The sequence below is a fragment of the Pinus tabuliformis genome, chromosome 5_1, assembly GCF_031772625.1.
Source record: "Pinus tabuliformis cultivar Carrire ecotype Pingquan chromosome 5_1, CPIR1, whole genome shotgun sequence".
NCBI classification, from domain to species: Eukaryota; Viridiplantae; Streptophyta; class Pinopsida; order Pinales; family Pinaceae; genus Pinus; species Pinus tabuliformis.
The window spans coordinates 756,142,735-756,162,399 of record NC_142305.1 but is presented as its reverse complement, the minus strand read 5'-3'; positions in this window follow the sequence as shown (position 1 = coordinate 756,162,399).

Sequence of the window (19,665 nt, the reverse complement as noted above, 5' to 3'; positions counted from 1 at the left end):
TGGGACAGGATAAGGAAACCTAAGAAATGGGGTGGCTGGGGTATAAAGGATCTACATGTCTTTGCAAAGACACTGGCTGCCAAGATGGGATGACAAAATATCAAATCAGAGAGCCTATGGAAAGAGGTGGTCTGCTATAAATATATACACCCACTATCTGTGATGGACTGGATATGCAGGGCATCATAGAGCTTATCCGGTGCATCGATCATATGGAAGGCTATCTCGCAGATGATTAGTATCATCAAGGAAGGACTAGTGTGGCGAATCAGGAATGGTGTGCAGGTTTGACTGGGCACTGATGCCTGGTCTGGATGTGGGAATGCACACATCCTACCACAGGCATTATGACAATTACTTTCAATGGCTGACATCACCCAGCTTGCACACATCGTTGATGATAGACATCCAAACTGGACATCACATAATTGGCTGGACACTCTGGACCTTGGCATCCCAGATAGATGGAGAAGGGTATGGCATAGATTTATAGGTGCACTGGAGGAAGCAAATATCATAATTACTCCACATGAAGATGAAATCATATGGGCACCTGCACCTCATGGTCCATATACACCAAAGGAAGGGTATGCTGCTCTTATGAAAGCTTAGGACCTGGTGGAGGTAAGCTGGTGGTGTCGCCCACTATGGAAACTAAAGGCACCTCACAAAACTTGACTGTTTATGTGGTGTATTCTATCGAATAAAGTACCCACAAGGTCAAACTTATGTTACGTGCCTTTCATGGTCTGTCCAGATGCTGTCTCTGCCATGAAAACTCAGAGGACATTGATCACCTATTCCTTCAATGTCCGGTTGCTGGTCAAGTGTGGACTCATATTACAACCACCCTCAACATTTCGCACAGATGGGAAGGTCTGCACATTATTGATGCCTGGCAATGTTGGTGGAATGTGGCAACCTCTCAAAAAGTCAGAAACCTCCCTCTGATTGTCTGCTAGAGTATCTGGTTGACCAGGGACGACTGTATTTTCCAGGATGCTCCGACTCATTGGCCAACCACTTGCACTTATATCACAATCATCTATAACCCGATTCTTGAAGATCCTGAACAACTACATGCTTGGGTAATCGTTCCGGAAGTAATTGACAAGAGTACTTCATGGGCTTTCTTCGATGGGTTTGCTCAGGTCACTCGCTGTGGGGGGGTGGAGGGGGGTTGTTCTTTATATAAATGAACACCACTTCTTCAGAATAAAAGTGGGTTTAGGGAGAGGCACCAATAACTTCGCGGAACTAAACTGCCTAAGATACCTTCTCATATTTGCACTGTAGCAAAACTGCCACAGGATTCAAATCTTTGGGGACTCTCAGCGTGTCATAAACTAGATCAACTCTGCATATCATTGTCACTTGCACACACTCAGGGGATCACTGGATGAAGTCATCACTATAAAATCACATTTTGATTTTATTGTATGCTCTCATATATATAGGGAAAGGAATGCGGTCACTAATTTTCTATCCAAAGAGACCGCGCAACAAATCAGAGGGCAATGGTTGATTCAGGAATTCAGAGATAGAGTATTCTTCCAATTTTTTCATCGACCATTCATCGAGATGGATGGAAACATATCAAAATCTTCATAAAGATCATTCATTTAGTTTTTCTTTTTGTTCTGTTTTTTGGTTCACATGACGATTATGCATTTAACTTTTTATGTAAACATTGTCCTGATATTGTAAATATTGAACTATGATTGTACTGATCTGAATGGTTTTCCATTTACTGGTGACTGCATCTCATACATGTTGAAGATACATGTAATGTTCTTATAATTAATGAAACTTGCGTTTTTTCTTGGGAAAAAAAAGTTATTTGGAAGCATGCTAGAAACTAAAGTCAGCAAGTGGGTAGAAGAAAGAGATAAGTGTGTTAAAGGGAAAGCATGTTTTAGACCTAAACATTCCACATTTGATCATTGTATAACTTTAAGTCACATCATTGAAAAAGTTTGGGAGAAAAAGGAAGAAGTTTTTTGTTTCTTTGTTGATTTTAGAAAAGCGTTTGACACGGTTCCTAGGGATAAGCTTTGGTCCAGAATGGAGGAACTTGGGGTTCCTAAACATTTGAGAGAAGTTGTGCATAGGCTGTATGAAAAGGTGAAAGTCAAAATTGGAACTTTAGTAGGCATTTTTGAAAGTTTTAGAAGCGATATTGGGGTCAAGCAAGGTTGCCCATTGTCTCCTACCTTTTTTGGTTTATATATCGACAAACATGAGTGGTTAAATTCGCAAGGGGGCGATGGTATCCATTTGGGCAAGTTTTTTATAAGGCTTCTTTTGTATGTAGATGACCTTATTTTGATTGCTAAATCAGCTGTTGGTTTGCAAGAGCACTTACTATCTCTGGAGAATTTTTATAGAAGGGTGGGGATGCAAGTTAATATTAGCAAAACGAAAGTAGTGGTTTTCTCTAAAAAAAGAAAACATAACCAACATAAGTTCTACTTTGAAGGCAACATTTTGGAAGAAGTTACAGATTAGAAATACATCGGAATTGACTTCAACAAAAATCTAAGTTGGGATGGATGTAGAAAGAAAAGAACTTTGGGGGGTTGGAAAGCATTTTATGCTTTTCAAAATAGGTGTAGAGAGGCAGAGTTATGGGACTGGAAAACCACTTAAACTCTTTTTGGGCTTCTAGTGATTTCGATGATTCTTTATGATTATGAATTGTGGGCCAGTAGTACATCCAACATGCAGTGGAAACAAATTGAGAAAAGAAGCGTTTGATTACAAAGAAATTCAAAATTAAAAGTTCAATTCCTTATGCTATCTTGTTAAGTGAAACATGGGTTGTTCATATTGAAGCAATAGTTATGGTGTGAGTCATAAGGTATTAAAAAGAATGAGCGAATGGAAGATGGCATATGGCCTAAGGTTGTCTTTAATGACATATTGTGCAAAAGAAAGAAGACTTGGATGCAACAAAATAACGAATGGTTTAGTAAATGGGGTATTTGCTTGAACACGTTTCCCATAAACAGTAAAGAGATAAAAGCTTTTGTTATGGATAAGTTCCACAAGTGTACTTGGGATAAGGAGTCAGGGAGAAAGAAAAAATACTATATAGAAGTGTTTAATTCTACTCATAATCATAAAAAAAATCATACATAGAGGCTAATATTTCTTGGAGAGCCAAAATTCTTATTGCTTAGTTAAGGACTAATTCTCATCAACTCCATTGTGAAATAGGGAGCTGGAAAAGGCCAAAAGAAGTGTGGTGCCTTCAAAGACAACAAGGAAAGTTATGAAGATATTCTGGCACCTAGCTTTTGGGATAATCTATTTAGCGAAAGGTTCGTCGAGAAGATGAGAGTGTTTATTGTGAGGCTTCACAGGAAAAGGGCTGAATACATCAAACAGAGGAAGAAGCAATCTGTCCCATAAACTATCTTTAACCTCATAGACGTTAAAATAATTTTCTTTTTTTCTTTCTTACACACCAACACCTTTTTTATAAACCCCATTTTGAATATAAAGATCCCTATTAACATAATAACACCAATTCAAGTCATTATTTTTTATATGAAAAACATCATTAAGTAACTTCACATCATATGATCAAATAAATAGAAATTCTTGTGACCTTGAATTAGAAGATGTGATCTTTAAGTAACTTCACATCATATGATCACATAAATGGAAATTCTTGTAAAATGCGAATTTAAGGATAATGTTAAAGTTACAATATGATTCGAGAAGGGAGTCACATCAAAGTTTTACAATAAATAGTTTATTTTTATTGTAATTAAAAAAATATTGATACTTTCTTATTAATGAGTAGAGTTAAGAAGATATTAAAGGATAATTAATTATTTAGTTAAAGATACGAAGTAACAATTAAAATTTAAAACAAGAAATTCGATGAGAGTAAAAACACAAGTTACAAAATTAAAATGCGAATTTAAGGATAATGTTAAAGTCACATGATTCGAGAAGGGAGTCACATCAAAGTTTTACAATAAATAGTTTATTTTTATTGTAATTAAAAAAATATTAATACTTTATTATTAATGAGTAGAGTTAAGAAGATATTAAAGGATAATTAATTATTTAGTTAAAGATACGAAGTAACAATTAAAACTTAAAACAAGAAATTCGATGAGAGTAAAAACACAAGTTACAAATCGATGAAATTAGAAATGCTTTTAGATATAAAGATTCAAATTGTGAAGATATAAATACATATAAAAACACATATAAATCTAATCAATGTTTTGATTTAGATGTAATTTTTGGATGTTGAAGTATAAATAATATAAATTCCAAATACAATACATAAAAACACACAAATCTAATCAATGTTTCGATTTAAAGGTAATCTTTGGATGTTGAAGTATAAATAATATTAATTTCAAATACATTTACTAAAACAAATTCATTGATAAGTGAAACAACTTTCATTGATAAGTGAAACAACTTTGATAGGTATATGAAGATAACATAATATTAAATATTAATAAATACAACGCTAATGAAAAAGGCACTTTATCAACATCTTATTATAGAAGGCAATACTTTGACCAATTAATATACAAATGTACTGAACAAAAACAAATGATCTTTATGCTTTTAGATATAAAGATTCAAATTGTGAAGATAGAAACACATATAAAAACACACATAAATCTAATCAATGTTTCGACTTAGATGTAATATTTGGATGTTGAAGCACAAATAATAGAAATTTCAAATACAACGCATATAAAAATACACATAAATCTAATCAATGTTTCGACTTAGATCTTTGGATGTTGAAGTACAAATAATATAAATTTCAAATACACTTATTAAAACGAATTCATTGATCAGTGAAACAAATTAGATAGATATATGAAGATAACATAATATTAAATATTAATCAATACAACGCTAATGAAAAAAGCACTTTATCAACATTTAAATTATACGAAGCAATATTTTAACCAATTAATATACAAATGCAACCTAACATCTTAACTTAAATAGATATATGCAGATAACATAATATTAAATATTAATCAATATAACACCAATGAAAAAAGCACTTTATCAACCTATTAATTATAAGAAGTAATACTTTAACTAATTAATATACAAATGCACTTAAAAAAACCAAATAATCTTTATTATGATAAATATTAATATCAATACAATTCAATTAGATTACTTATCTTGGAAATTGAAATGCAATATATTCTTTCCAATAACCCTATAAATGCATGGTGCTAATGATGATTGAATTAGGGTGACATCCCTTTTATTATTTAACAATTCTATTCAATGCTCAAAACGACATTGTTTTATATCATCCACTATGATAAGTTAAAAGAATAGAAAATGTGAAGATGTTTTGTAAATAGTAATAAAGTTTTTTCAAACACTTCTTAGCGTGATATATATGCATGTGTGTTTGTGTATTTTAATGATAGAATTTAAATATTAAATAATTATAAAAATGTGTATAATATAAAAATATAGTTTTATATAAAATTTCAATGTATGTGTATTTTAATGATATAATTTAATATATTAAATAATGATTTAGAGGTGTATAATATAAAAATATAGTTTTATATAAAATTTTATTTTGAAGTTTACAAGTAGTTTTTATCTTTAAGGGGATTATTTATTCTAAAAATAAGGCTTGAAGTTGTTACATCAAAGCTCATTATGTCATTTTGGGTGGGGAAGATTGTAACATTATGTCACTTTGGGTGGGGAAGATTGTAAACATTCTTCCCGGCCACAAAATAATGATGTTTGACTATTTAAGCAAATGATGATATCTTTATATTTTATTAGTATACAATTAACAAATTTATATGTTTCTCTTTACTATATTCTTGGAAATTAGAAGTAACGTGTTGACTTTGCTTGTAGTCTCGCGAAGCTTATCATAACAATTAATGATTGTAACATTCTTTTCCATCATATGAAATTTTTTGGAGGAAACACATTCAATTTGCTCAAATTCATATACATTGGTATGCACATATTCCACTTATATTTGTATTTATATGTTCACTTCATTTGTTTGAACATATCATTGTGTGCACTCAATGATATGACATTTGTTTGTCTTTAGGGTGAATTTTTGTTCAGAACTTTGATGCGAATAAATTTGATTTCTTTGGCTCTAGCAATGATCCAAGATTTTCTCATGGATTTATCCTCAATTACTTGAATGACACCAACGAGCATTGAATGATGGAGAGGAAATACAATTAAAATTTAAAAGATGTTTTTTATTTGTTTGTTAGTCATTACTATGAAGAGTTTTAGGGTGTTTTCGGAAATTTTGTTTATAATAAATATGACACACACCAACAAAACTAATACTTCTATGATTTCTATATTTCGCTGGAATACCATTGAAGGTGGATTGCTTTTGAAATGTAAATGAAATCAAGGTTGGATCAAATAAGTGATATTTGGGTGACTTTGGGCCATATATTTTGAAAAAATGAGGGTTAATGTGGTCAATAATGCTTTTACATCCTTGAAAGAGGCATTATCTCATGTAATTGCAACATGACATCCCTTCGCGTATACAAATAATTAGTTTTTTTTTGGGACATACTTTTTGTCTTGGGTTGAAGTGGGACATTTTGTGTTGTTTTTATCTCATTTCTCTTTGGGCTCTACTATACTTTTAAATGAAGATTACTAATATTATGTTACCCAAGATAAATGACATGAACTATGCTCGTCGGAGTTGTATAATGAAACCCATATTTATTTCTAAAGAATTGTGGAAACTTGCCATTCATGAATATTATAAACTTAATGTTGAAAAATATAATTTTTACAATAGTATGGAAAATAGATCCTATAAGAAGCTAAAAGGAGGAAGCATTTCAAGGATCCTAGTTGATGAAGCTATATTTCCAAGGATTAGTGTTGCGTATTCTTCCAAAGTAACACATGAAAGTGCAACAACTAAGCTATTGTTAATCAAGGTTGTCATTGATGTCAATATGGCATTGGCTGGTATGGAAAATATTCATGAGATTCCAAATGATGATGTCCATCGAGGAAGATGTCAAGTCACTCATGAAGAAGTGCCAAGTACCAAGTACCAATCATGTACCTTGAGGATATATAAGCTCTTGATGACTTATGTGGATTACCTTGATGAATGACCACACTTGATGAAGGACTAGATGATGCCCTTACCTTTGATTGTCTTGATGATGGTGTGAAGCCATAACCTTAAATGTCCTTACCTCCAGTGGTCTTGATGATGTAAGACTACCTTATGACATGATGCTGCATATGATTGATGACATATCATTGCACTATCTTAATGACATGGTGAATTGATGACATTGACGATGACATTATGACCCAATTATGAAGAAGGGTGATGGTGTAGAATAAGGCAGATTGGTAAAGTGAAGTATTGGAACAATTTGAACAGTGGTTTGGTGCAACATGGTGCAAGAATATTGTTGCTGAATAGATGGTGCAAAATTGGTGAGTTGTGGTGAAGAAGTGTTGGTGAAGTATTGGTGACATGTGGTGCAAAAACATTGATGTAGAATTGATGAAGAAGTATGGTGCAAAATAGATGGTGTAGTATGGTGCAAAGTTGATGGTGCAGATTGGGTGATGAAGAATGGGACAATGGTGTAGTGTGGTGCAAGGATTGTCATTGCTGAAGTCTTGGTGTAGCATGGTGCATTGGGCAATGTGATATTTTGAACAATAGTCTGGTGCAGTGAAGGATTATTGCTCATAGGAAGATTGAAGCTTGGGTTTGAAGTTTATTGACCTGTGAAAATAACAGTCACCTGGAACCTGTGATGTGTGGATGAGTAAGAGTTGAAGTAGTCTTGTAAACATCCTTGGAGACATGATGCCGTACTGAAGTCATCATGAAGTAAACTTGGAGGATTTGATTGGGTACCATGAAGAACAATGGCGATACCTTCTAATTGACAAGGTTGTCATTGATGACGTGACGTGGAGACTAAGTGAAAGAATTGTTGAAGATTGATAAGGCTCAATGAAGAAGAAATTGAGAGCCATGAAGTACAACTAAACACATCTTGATGAAGTAAAGCAAGGGTTGGAGCCTCAAAAAGACAAGGTTGGTGCCTTGGAAGGTAGGGTTGGAGCCCTAGAGGATCAAAATCCTTAAGAAATCAGGTCGAAGCCTGAACGAGATATAGGGTTGGATCCCTTGAGTTTAGTGCCTCAAAATTGACAAGGTTGGTGCCTTGGAAAGTCCAAGTCGGTGCTTGGCACATTACAGGTTGGAGATTGGGGAATTGAAGATCGATGTCTTCATCTAGGATTGGATCCCTACATACATTGTAATTGATTTATTGTAAAGAAGAAATTAATAATATCATGTATTATTATTGTTCATTTTGTGTTCTAAATATAAGTGATCTAACTGGTAAAAGTAAAAATTGAAAAGAAATACTAATTCAACCCACCTCTTAATATTTCCAACAATTGGAATCGATGGCAATACCTTCACTCAAAGCCTAACAACTTGAAGGTTGATAATTAGAACACAAATGGTGAAGCCAAGGAAGAAAGTCTCTAATCCTTCTAAATATGTGTCTCCCTCAACCACCGAAATTGAAGTCAATCAATTTGTGAAGGCTGCATTGTTCAATGGAAACTTTGATATATGGGAAGCAAGAATGAGGAATTTATTAAAGACTCAAGGCATTGAAGTTTGGAAATCAATGATTTCTTATAGCATGATGGATGGAGAATCCAAGGAACATAATACAAGAGAAATGCAAGCAATCTTGAATGGGGTACCTGATTCTATGAAGGCTAATTTTGAAAAATGTTCGCCAACAAAGGAATATGGGATAAAATTCATGATCTTCACTCAAAAGAGCCCATCAAGGAAGCTGAAGATAAGAGTGATAACATCAAGGCTAAAGAATATCGAGAAGATGAAGAGAATGAAGAAGATTTTAAAGAAGATCTCCTCACTAAACTTATGGCTGCCATAGAAGAGATTAACAGTTTGAAAAAGGAAAATGAGGAACTTAAGAATAAAGCGATAGTTGGTGACCAGGACAAGACAAGGAAGGAAGTTGACCTTGTCAAGTTTCAAGTACAAGAAAGAGATGAGAAACTCGCCAAGATTAAGGAAGAATTTCATCAAAACAAGAGAGCATGAAGAAGTCATATCCATGAAAAATCAATTGGATAAAGCAAAGAAATGGGAAGATACCTTGTCAAGCCACCTTGAACAAAGGCACAAGAGCTTGAACAAACTTGAAGAAGAGATTGGTCAATACAAGGAATATGTCTCCTCCCTTAGATCACAACTAGAAGAAGCAAGGAAACAAGCACAGGGAGCTGAGAAGGCAATGGAAGCATTGGAATTCATAGAAGGACAAGTTGATAAAATAGAAAAGGATAGAAACACCATGACATGCCAACTAGAAGAGAAGGATGACGAAATCATCAAGTTAAGAGCATAAATCATCTCACTTAAGGCCCAATCATGCGAAGCAACCAAGATGAAGGAAGAAATGGAGATCATACACTCAAAGAAGGATGAAGAATGCAAGAAAATGAAGGAAGAAATTGTCTTTCTTAAAGAGGAAGTTGATTTGCTGAATAAGAACTTGATGAGTTCTCAAACCCTAGATGACATCCTAAGTCATCAAAGGCCTCCCCTTGATAAATTAGGCCTTGTCTATGCAGGTGAATTCTCATGCAAGAAGGAAAATGCTTCAAACAACAAGGATGTGAGGAAGCCAAGAAGAAATGTTGATTCTCCAAGCAAAGGCAAGAGTCAAGTTGACATTGGAAGAAATCCTACTCCAAGAAGAAATGCATACAGTTAGGGGGAGCTTATGATGATTAAGCATTATTATAGAAGCCATCCGTGAATGGGCCTTTTGAAATCCTTGATGAGATATATTGACAATCATTCTTTGATATATCATTTCTCAGGAACACTCCATTGAAGAACATGATCTCTTATTTATCCAATGGATTGTTGTTGAAGATGTCTTCCACTTGATCACTAAGCAGGTAATCTTTCCTGAGTTAGAGGAGGTTGTGCAGACAGGGGAAGTTGGTTCATCACATAAATGAATGCAAGCACATCTATCAAGAACCACATTGCCATAAAGAAGAGAACCGTGACAGGGGAAGTAACATACCTATGAAGAACTACTATTTGTGAAGAAAAGAAGCAGTTTGACAGGGGGAGTACTTGGGCACCCCGTTTTCCATTGATGTCAAAGGGGGAGAGAATATTGAAAGGGAAAGAATATTTCCATCAATGACAAAGGCTGATATTGTTAATCAAGGTTGTCATTAATGTCAATATGGCATTGGCCGAGATGAAAAATATTCTTGAGATGCCAAATGATGATGTCCATCGAGGAAGATGTTAAGTCACTCATGAAGAAGTGCCAAGTACCAAGTACCAATCATGTACCTTGAGGATATAGAAGCTCTTGATGACTTCTTTGGACTACCTTGATGAATGACCACACCTGATGAAGGACTAGATGATGCCAATGTCTAAAAAGATAGATGTACAATGAAAATTGATGAATTAGGAAATCATTCTCATTTGCAAAAGAAGGAATTACAAATACTTTTTCCACTGGGTTTAAAGGTAGAGCTAGAAGGGAAGGACACCATAATAAAACATTATCCACAATTTTCCATAACACGAGGAAATGCATCTTGACCTTGAGAGGAAGAGGTAAAAGTCAAGGTTGATGTGTCATAGTAAAAGAGAAAGGTGGATCTTGTGGAAGTGGAAGTTGAGGATAACGACCTAGTGAAAAATCCATAGAAAGTCATTGTTGCCATTGTTTTGACAATATTAAGAGAGAATGTAAAATAAAGTGTATGGTTCAACAAACATTATCATTGAAGAAACATGTGAAGTTGAGTTTGTATGTTTTCACAATTAATCATATTTGTTGAAGAAATTTTTAGAAATATAATGTGTAGGAGGTTTTGAAAAGTAAAAGAGTGGGAAGGAAAATATATAGGGCAAAAGTCACAAGATAGCCATTTAAAGCATGAAGACACCATTGTGAAAAATTATTAAATTAAATATTTTCATTAGTAAATACTAAGATTGAGTTCAAAATTATTATTATAGAAAATAAAAATTAGAATATCAACAATATTAATGGAGGAATTGGGAATTAGAAAAGGGGTAAATTAAAAAATTAGATATAAGAATAAAATAAAAGAATGTAAATTCAATTATATTTAAAAATTCATAATGAAATAGAAAAAGGTTGAGCACAATCACAAAAGAGAGGGAAAAGTCAAGAGAAAACCAAACCAAAGGGTTGGCTAAGGGAGAATTGATAAAACAAGTTAAAAAATGTGACCCAAAATTACAAATTTTAAGAATTGAGCCCAAAATTCTATTATTAATGTGTTTAATGACATTTTTCCAAGAATGGTCAAGTTTGTAACCATCCTCAACATTGAAATTATTGGTGTGTTTTTCAATTTCTAGAGCTTCCTGCCTCTCATCTTCTTGATGGCACCCTCACCCACCATGTTTATTGCCAAAAAAACATATTGATAGATACCTTCATGCTCCATCCAATCATCATCTTGCACATACATATGCTATTTTAAAAACTTTGGTCACTCAATTTGCATCTCGACTCCCCAATTCCTTAAGAACGAAAGACCCCACTTGAAAAAGGCCCTTCTTGGCGATGGGTTACTGATATAAACACCCTTCCGCACTATGCATATTCCTAAATCTAAAGATTTCATCTCAAACCCAAATGTTGGAATCATTTCATTGATGATACCTTCATCATGTGGCCCCATGGCCATTCCTCAACATATTTCTTCAACCATCATAATCACATCCCCCCCATATCCAATTTACTATGGAATTATAGAAAGATAATTCTCTTCCCTTCTTGGACATTCTTATATATTGTCTTCCTAATGGCTCCCTCACCCACAAAATTTATATAAAAAATATGTAGACAAACATACCTCATTGGGCAATACCATCATCACTCTACAAAAAAATCCACTATCCTACAAACTTTTCTCACTTAGGCAATCTGCATCTAAGCTCCCTAATTCATTTAGAAAGAAAGGCCCACAACAAAGGCCTCAGATAAATAAATCCTTTTGCATTTCCCACATTTTGAAATATAAATCTTTCATCTCAAACCCCAATGTTAATATCATTTTGTTGATGATACCTTCGTGTGTGGCCTTGTTGGCGTTTGTCCTTGACATCTTTCTTCAACCATCCTAATAAAACTCCCCCCATATCCAATTTACCATAGATTTACAAAACGATAATTCTCTTTCCTTCTTGGACATTATTGTCTCTCATCTTATTGATGGCTCTCTCACCCACTAGGTTTGTATAAAAAATATGCATACTGATAGATAATTTCATGCCCAATCCCATAATCGTCCTACACAAAAATATGTTTCTCTAAAAACTTTGGTCACTCAAGAAATTTACATCTTGGTTCCCCAATTCCTTGAGAAAGAAAGAGACCTCTTGATAAAGGCCCTTCTAGACAATGGTTACTCTAACTCTCACTTGAATAAATCCTTCCATATTTCCCACATTCCTAACTCCAAAGATTTCATCTCCAACCCCAATGTATCATTTCATTGTTGATACTTTTGTCGTGTGGGCTCATGGCCATTTTTCCTCAACATATTTCTTTAACCATCTTAACAATATTACCCCTCCCCATATCCAATTTACCATGGAACTACAAAAAAACAATTCTCTTCCCTTCCTATAAATTCTTCTCTCTCGTATTCTTAAGGGCTTCCTCACCCACTAGGTTTATAGAAAAAATACGCATATTGACACATGCCTTCATGCCCAATACCATCACCATATTACACAAAAATATACTATTCTAAAATCTTTGGTCACTTGAGAAATCACATCTTAGATTCCCTATTCCTTGAGAAAGAAATATCCTTATTTACAAAATCTCTTATGGCCAATGGTTACTCTAACTCTTAGATAAAAAATTCTTTCACACTTCTCACATTCCTAACTCCAAAGCTTTCATCTGAAACCCAAATTCTAGTATCATTTCATTGATGATACCTTTGTCATGTAGCCTCATGGGATTTCCTCCTTCAACCATATTAATATGATTTCCACCCATATCCAATTTATGATGGAATTACAAAAAGGTAATTCTCTTCTCTCACTGGAATTTCTTGTCTCTCATTTTCTCGATGGCTCCCTTAACCACCAAATTTATAGAAAAATGACACAGTGAAAAATACCTTCATGCCTAATCCCTTCACCATCCTACACAAACATTTGTTGTTTTAATTTTTTATTTTTCACTCGAGCAGTCCACATATTGGCTCTCCAATTCCTTGAGAAAGAAATAGCTCACTTGGAAAATTCCATTTTGGCCAATGGTTACTAAAATATTAGATAAACAAAGCCTTTCACACTACCTACATTCCTAAGTCCAAATCTTTCATCTCAAACCCAAATGTTGGTATCATTTCGTTGGTACTATCTTTGTTGTGTGGCCTCATGGCTATTCGCCCTTGACATCTTTCTTCAACCATCTTAATAGCATTTACTTCCATATCCAATTTACAATGCAATTACAAAAGGATAGCTATCTTACCTTCCTGGTTGTTCTTGTCTCTCATTTTCCTAATGGCTTCCTCATCTGCCAGGTTTTTAGGAAAAACACACATATTGATAGATACCTTCATGCCTAATCCCATCATATCTATCACAAAAATGTGTTTCTCACTTGATCAATCCTCATCTCGGCTCCCTAATTCCTTGAGCTAAAATGAGCCAACTTGACAAAGGCCTTTCTGGTTAATAGTTACTCTAACTCAGATAATAAAAAACCTTCCACACTACGCACATTTATAACTCCAATGCTTTCATCTCAAACCCAAAAGTTGGTATCATTTCATTGATGATACATTCATCATGTGGTCTCATGAACATTCCCTTTTGACATCTTTCTTCTATTGGAAAATGTAACTAGTTTCAGTCTTCATAATTGTCATTGTACTCATGTCATTATGTATATATTATGTAACAAGCAAAAGAAGAAATACAAATGTTATTATCTAGCATGGGTTTCATGCTCCATTTAAATGGTCAACTAGGTCAAGCATGCATTTCATGCTCCTAGGTTTTTTCAAGTCATAAGAATAATTGTCATGAGTCAAGAGAGTCAATATCATTTGTATAATACCCATTTGGGCAAGTTGTAACATGCAAAACAATTTATTTTTGAGTCTATAAAGTCAAAATGACCTACAAGACCAAGTTGGCCCTACCAGTAAAACGTCAGCTTAAAAGAAGGCTATCTGACCTCATGAGAAGCATGTATATCGAAGGATCTTAGACCTCATTAACATACACTTTTGAAGTTCGATCTCAAGCAAGGAAGAAGAAGAAAATGGAGCGAAGGTCTAGGAGAAGGAAGCATCTCAAGAAGAAACAAAAAATCTGAATTTTGTGATCATTTTCTCTGACATGCACGAAAATTTTAGGGTTTTTGCAGTTGTTGTAGGGCCCAAAGCTGTAATCTAAAGTTGAAAATCTGAATTGAGGGCCAAAACATTGATTGAAGCATACCTTAAGGAAGTTGACCTTTGTTGACTTTGGTTGACCTTGTCTTGAAGGAGATCTTTTGGAGGGATTACTTGGTGCTTGGAGGGGGTCTTGGTTTTTTCATTTGATCTAAACCTATAGGAAGAGAAGATTTGTTTTAGGTTTTCTCCTTGGAGGGTTTTTTCCCTGGCTTGGAGCCTACTTCTTGTGTTTATTGTCTTTACTGTTTATGCTCTTGATAATTGTTTGATGAAAAGAATCTAATAAAGAATAAGAAGAATCCAACTAAAGATCACAAACAATTATTAAGGATAAGGATAATTATTTGAATAACCGCCCTATTAGTTTCTCCAACATCTTCAACCATCTTAATACCTTTCCCCTCCCAAATCCAATTTAACATGGAATAATAAAAGTACAATTTTCTTCCCTTCTTGGACGTGCTTGTTTCTCATCTTCCCAACGAATCCCTCACCCACTAAGTTTATGGTAAGTTAGATATGTGGGGAAATGCTATTAAGATGGTTGAAGAATTATGCCAAGTCACAAGATGAAGGTATCACCAATGAAACAATACCAACATTTGGGTTTGAGATGAAATACTAGTGTTAGGATAGAGGGAAGTGCAAAAGGATTTGTTTATTTGAGGGTTAGAGCAACCATTGGATAGAAGGGCCTTTATCAAGTGGGATTTTTCTTTCTTAAAGAAATGGGTAGCCAAAATGCAAATTTCTTAGGTGACCAAAGTTTCAGAGCAATGGAGTTTTGTGCAAGATGGTGATGGGATTGAGAATGAAGGTATTTGTAAGAATGTATTTTTTCTTGTCTCTTGTCTTCTTGATGACTCCCTCACCTAGTAGGTTTATTAAAAAAACACATACTAACAAATACCTTCATGCCCAATCTCATCAACCTCCAGCACAAAATATGATGTTCTAAAATCTTTGGTCACTTATATCCACATTGAAGCTCCCCAATTCCTTTACAAAGAAAGAGCCCACTTGAAAAAGTTCCTTCTATCCAATGGTTACTCAAACTATTAGATAAACAAAGCCTTATGCACTACTTGCATTTCTAACTCCAAAGCTTCATATGAAACCCAAATGTCGGTATCATTTCATTGATGATACATTCATTATGTGGCCTCATGGCTATTTCTCCTTGACATATTTCATCAACCATGTTAGTAGAATTTCACCTCATATGAAATTTGTTGTGAAAATATAAAAAGATAATTCTCTTCCCTTCTTATATGTTCTTGTCTCTCATCTTCCCGATGGCTCCCTCACCCACAAGGCTTATCAAAAAAAGACACATGCTGATAGATACCTTCATGCCCAATCCCATCATCAACCTCCACAAAAATATGTTGTTCTCAAAATTTTAGTCACTTAAGCCATTTGCATCTCTGCTCCTCAATTCCTTGGGTGAGAAAGGCCCTTCTAGCCAATGGTTACTCTTAGATCAACAAACCCTTCTAGACTACCTACATTCCTAACTCCAAATCAAAAACTCCTTCCACTTCCCTACCCATACCTCACATTTCTCTTCCCTATGTCAAAGGTACAACCTATTACATTTTAAATTTTTTATCCAAAAAGAATATCAAAACCTTCTTAAAACCTTGTAAATTCTTATACAATTATTCAAAACTACTAAGGATAAATATGATCCATATGTTTACCATATCTCTTGTTTGTGTGACATATATTACATAGGTTGAACCAATGTTTGCTTTGAACAATTATAAACTTAGCCATTCTTAGAAGTCTGTCATTAAATGCCTCAAACATTAGAACTTTGGTCTCAGTTCTTAAAATTTGTAATTTTAGATTATTATTATTATTTTTACTTTTGTTTTATTAATTCTCCCTCATGTTCCCCTTTGGTTTAGTTTTTTCTTTTGAATCCGCCTTCTCTTTTGCGATTGGAGTCTTTTTTCTATTTTATTAATTTTAACTCAGAGTTAAATTATAGTTTTATTTACATTTCTTGTTCTATTCTTTTTTCCACAATTTTAATCTAACTCTTTTTTATTTCCTAATTCCTTCATTAATTAATATTGGTGATATTCTAATTCTCGTTTTCTATAATAATATTTTTGAATTTAATAATTTTCTCACAATGATGATTTACTCAATCTTAACATTTACTAATGTAAATATTTAATCTAATAATTTTCACAATGGATCCTTCACGCTTCAAATGATTATCTTGTAACCTTCATCTTAAAATTTTTCTTATTAACACTATTTTTTTATGTAAGTTTCATTTTTGCCTAATGATGAATGGCGTGTCCACTCTAAACATCAAATGTTTTAAAACCTCCTCCGCAATATATTTTGAAAAAGTTTGTCAACAAATTAGTGACTATTTTTTTATGTAAGTTTCATTTTTACCTAATGATGAATGGCGTGTCCACTCTAAACATCAAATGTTTTAAAACCTCCTCCGCAATATATTTTGAAAAAGTTTCTCAACAAATTAGTGAAGTTAGGTAAGATGAGATTGGTATTACACAATGTAGAAAATGAGGCATGGCATGTTGTTCTAAAATGTTCAACTCTTTTTACAAGTATAAATGATAGGTATTTTGGTAATATAATATTTGAAGATAATAATGCATTGGAGTTACAAGGAAAATGTACAATGGCTATTCGAGTAATGAATTGTAGGAGATTTTTTAACGATACATTGTTAACATAAACACTTAGAATAACATACTTAAACATAGGATATTTAATCATGGATGACGTTAAAGGAATCTAGTCATAGTAAGAGGTGAAATGAATAGAAATATAATTTTCAAACTCACCCTTTCCAAGCGAGTCACATTTTAATAACCACAAAGAAAGTAAAACAAGCTTTGACATTTGTGATTTGAACATCTAAATTTCAAGAATTTAATATCAATGAGGAAGAATAACACGGTCAGTGGTCTTCTCTCTCTTGAAGTTGATGATCATATATGTGAAGGATGCATTCTAGGTAAACCACACAAGGAGAACTTATTGAAATACTTTGGAAGGACAGAGATTGACTTGCTTTAATCCATTTAGATTTATGTGGTCTTGCAGAATCTCTATTGTTTGTGTTAATTATTAATTATTACTTCATGAAAACGCGTGTCTACTTTCTTTGAGAAAAAATGGAGGTCTTTAACACATTTTTTGTAGTTTAAGGAGACGTTTGAGAAACAACTGCCTTACCATTCTCATCTTCATATAAGATAATGGGGGAGAATATGATTCTAATAAATTCACGATATTTTGCAATATGAATGTTATATGGAGGGAGTTTACAAGTTCATGCGAAATGGGATCTAAGAAATGAAGAACAAAACAATCATTGAAATTGTGAAGAACATGTTGAAAAGAAAAACAACTTGTTAATGAATTTTTGGCTAAATATGTTCATGCACTGATCAATATTTTGAACAGATGTTTGTAACAACCTCACCCAAGATTATGGTATGAGCCACATTGTAAAAAGGATGTAAATATTTTGCAATATTTTAAATAACAGAGAAAAGGGCACTGAGTCATGGGACATAGATTCTAGACATGGGGATGGAGAATTGCTGCTTGGGATGATATGGTTTCTTGTGCAAAGAAGAAACTTGAACTTTAGGACAAACTTTAAAGGTTGGATAGTGCATCAAGTAAAGGAACCGGCTCTTGAAATTAAATGGGCTAAGGAAAGTACCCGGCCCATGCTTGCTTGAGAAAAATACAAGCAAGAAAAGAGAGCTGAATTTATGAAGGATTGCAACAACAAGGATGCAAAAGTAAAGGAAGGGGCAGGAACATTGACAAAAAAAGGAGGCATTTGAAAAAAGGAGGACGGGGAACTCCTGAGGGAGATGATTATTCGGAGGGACAGAACGTTTGGGAGAATAGACAGAGAGAGGGAGAGACTTGAACTCTTGGAAAATACTATTCGTAGAGGGAGAGTCAGACGATAGCTCCGAGAGCCAAAGGATTCAAATAGGGGGCAGGCGAGGGAAGTAAAGATCATTTTTCGCAGGGAAGCAGAGACCTTTCTTCCATGCGGAAAAGCATAAGCTGTTCCTTGATTCAGAAAGTAGACCGAGGGAGGACGAGGAGCGAACCTACAACAACAACTTCAAGCAAGAAACGATGCAGAGAAGATAAGAGAAGGTGATCGATTATCAGTCCCTGGAGGCTGTGGGTTGAGTGCTAGTATCTAGAGCTCTATAACAACTTGGGTTCCCTGGAGGCTGTGGGTTGAGATAGGATTCCTGGAACCCTGTAACATCTTAGGTCCCTGGAGGCTATGGGTTGAGACAAGAGGTCTCTGGAGCCCTGTAACATCTTGGGTCCCTGGAGGCTCTGGGTGGAATGAAATCTCTGAATCCCTATAACAGCTTGGGATTCCTCAAAGGCTGTGGGTTGAGCTAGCTACTATGGATCCCTGTAAAATCTTGGGAGGAGACTATCCTGATGCTGAGACAAAGAGGAGCTCGAATCACAGTACCTGGTTATTGCCTTAACCGATACAATGGTTTATGGACTTCCTAGGAGGGGGTGAACACTGTATGTGCATTAGGGGGTGAGGTTTGGCACCTCTGAACTCCCCATGTAGACAATAAAGAGACAAGAAACAATGGGGATTAAGGCAGGAGGTCCTTTGGAGTCCTTGGCATATCTGGCAGCTTGAGTGCGGTCCCAACAACAAAAATTCCCCTCAGACTCTGGAATCTGGCTTGGGGGTGACAAATGCAAGTAGTAGTGGCTACAACTATCTATGGTTGGGTGGAGAGTCGTAGTCCCAGACTTAGTTTCCCTCCAAGCTAAAGATAAGTATTTGTGAAAACTATTGTAATTAATGGATTATGTTGTATTGTCATTTGTAACATATGTGGATAAACCAAGACCGAAAATGTGCATTTACGTATATACTTGTGATGTGAGTGTGAAGGGATATTTCCTTGATTTGTATTTTTATTATGGCTATGAATATGTATGTGTACATGTGTGATGTGCTTACATGTAAAAGTAAATAAGTTAACAACCTAATTAATGTAAATCACAGAGTATCTAAAGTTACAAAGTGGAAAAGAG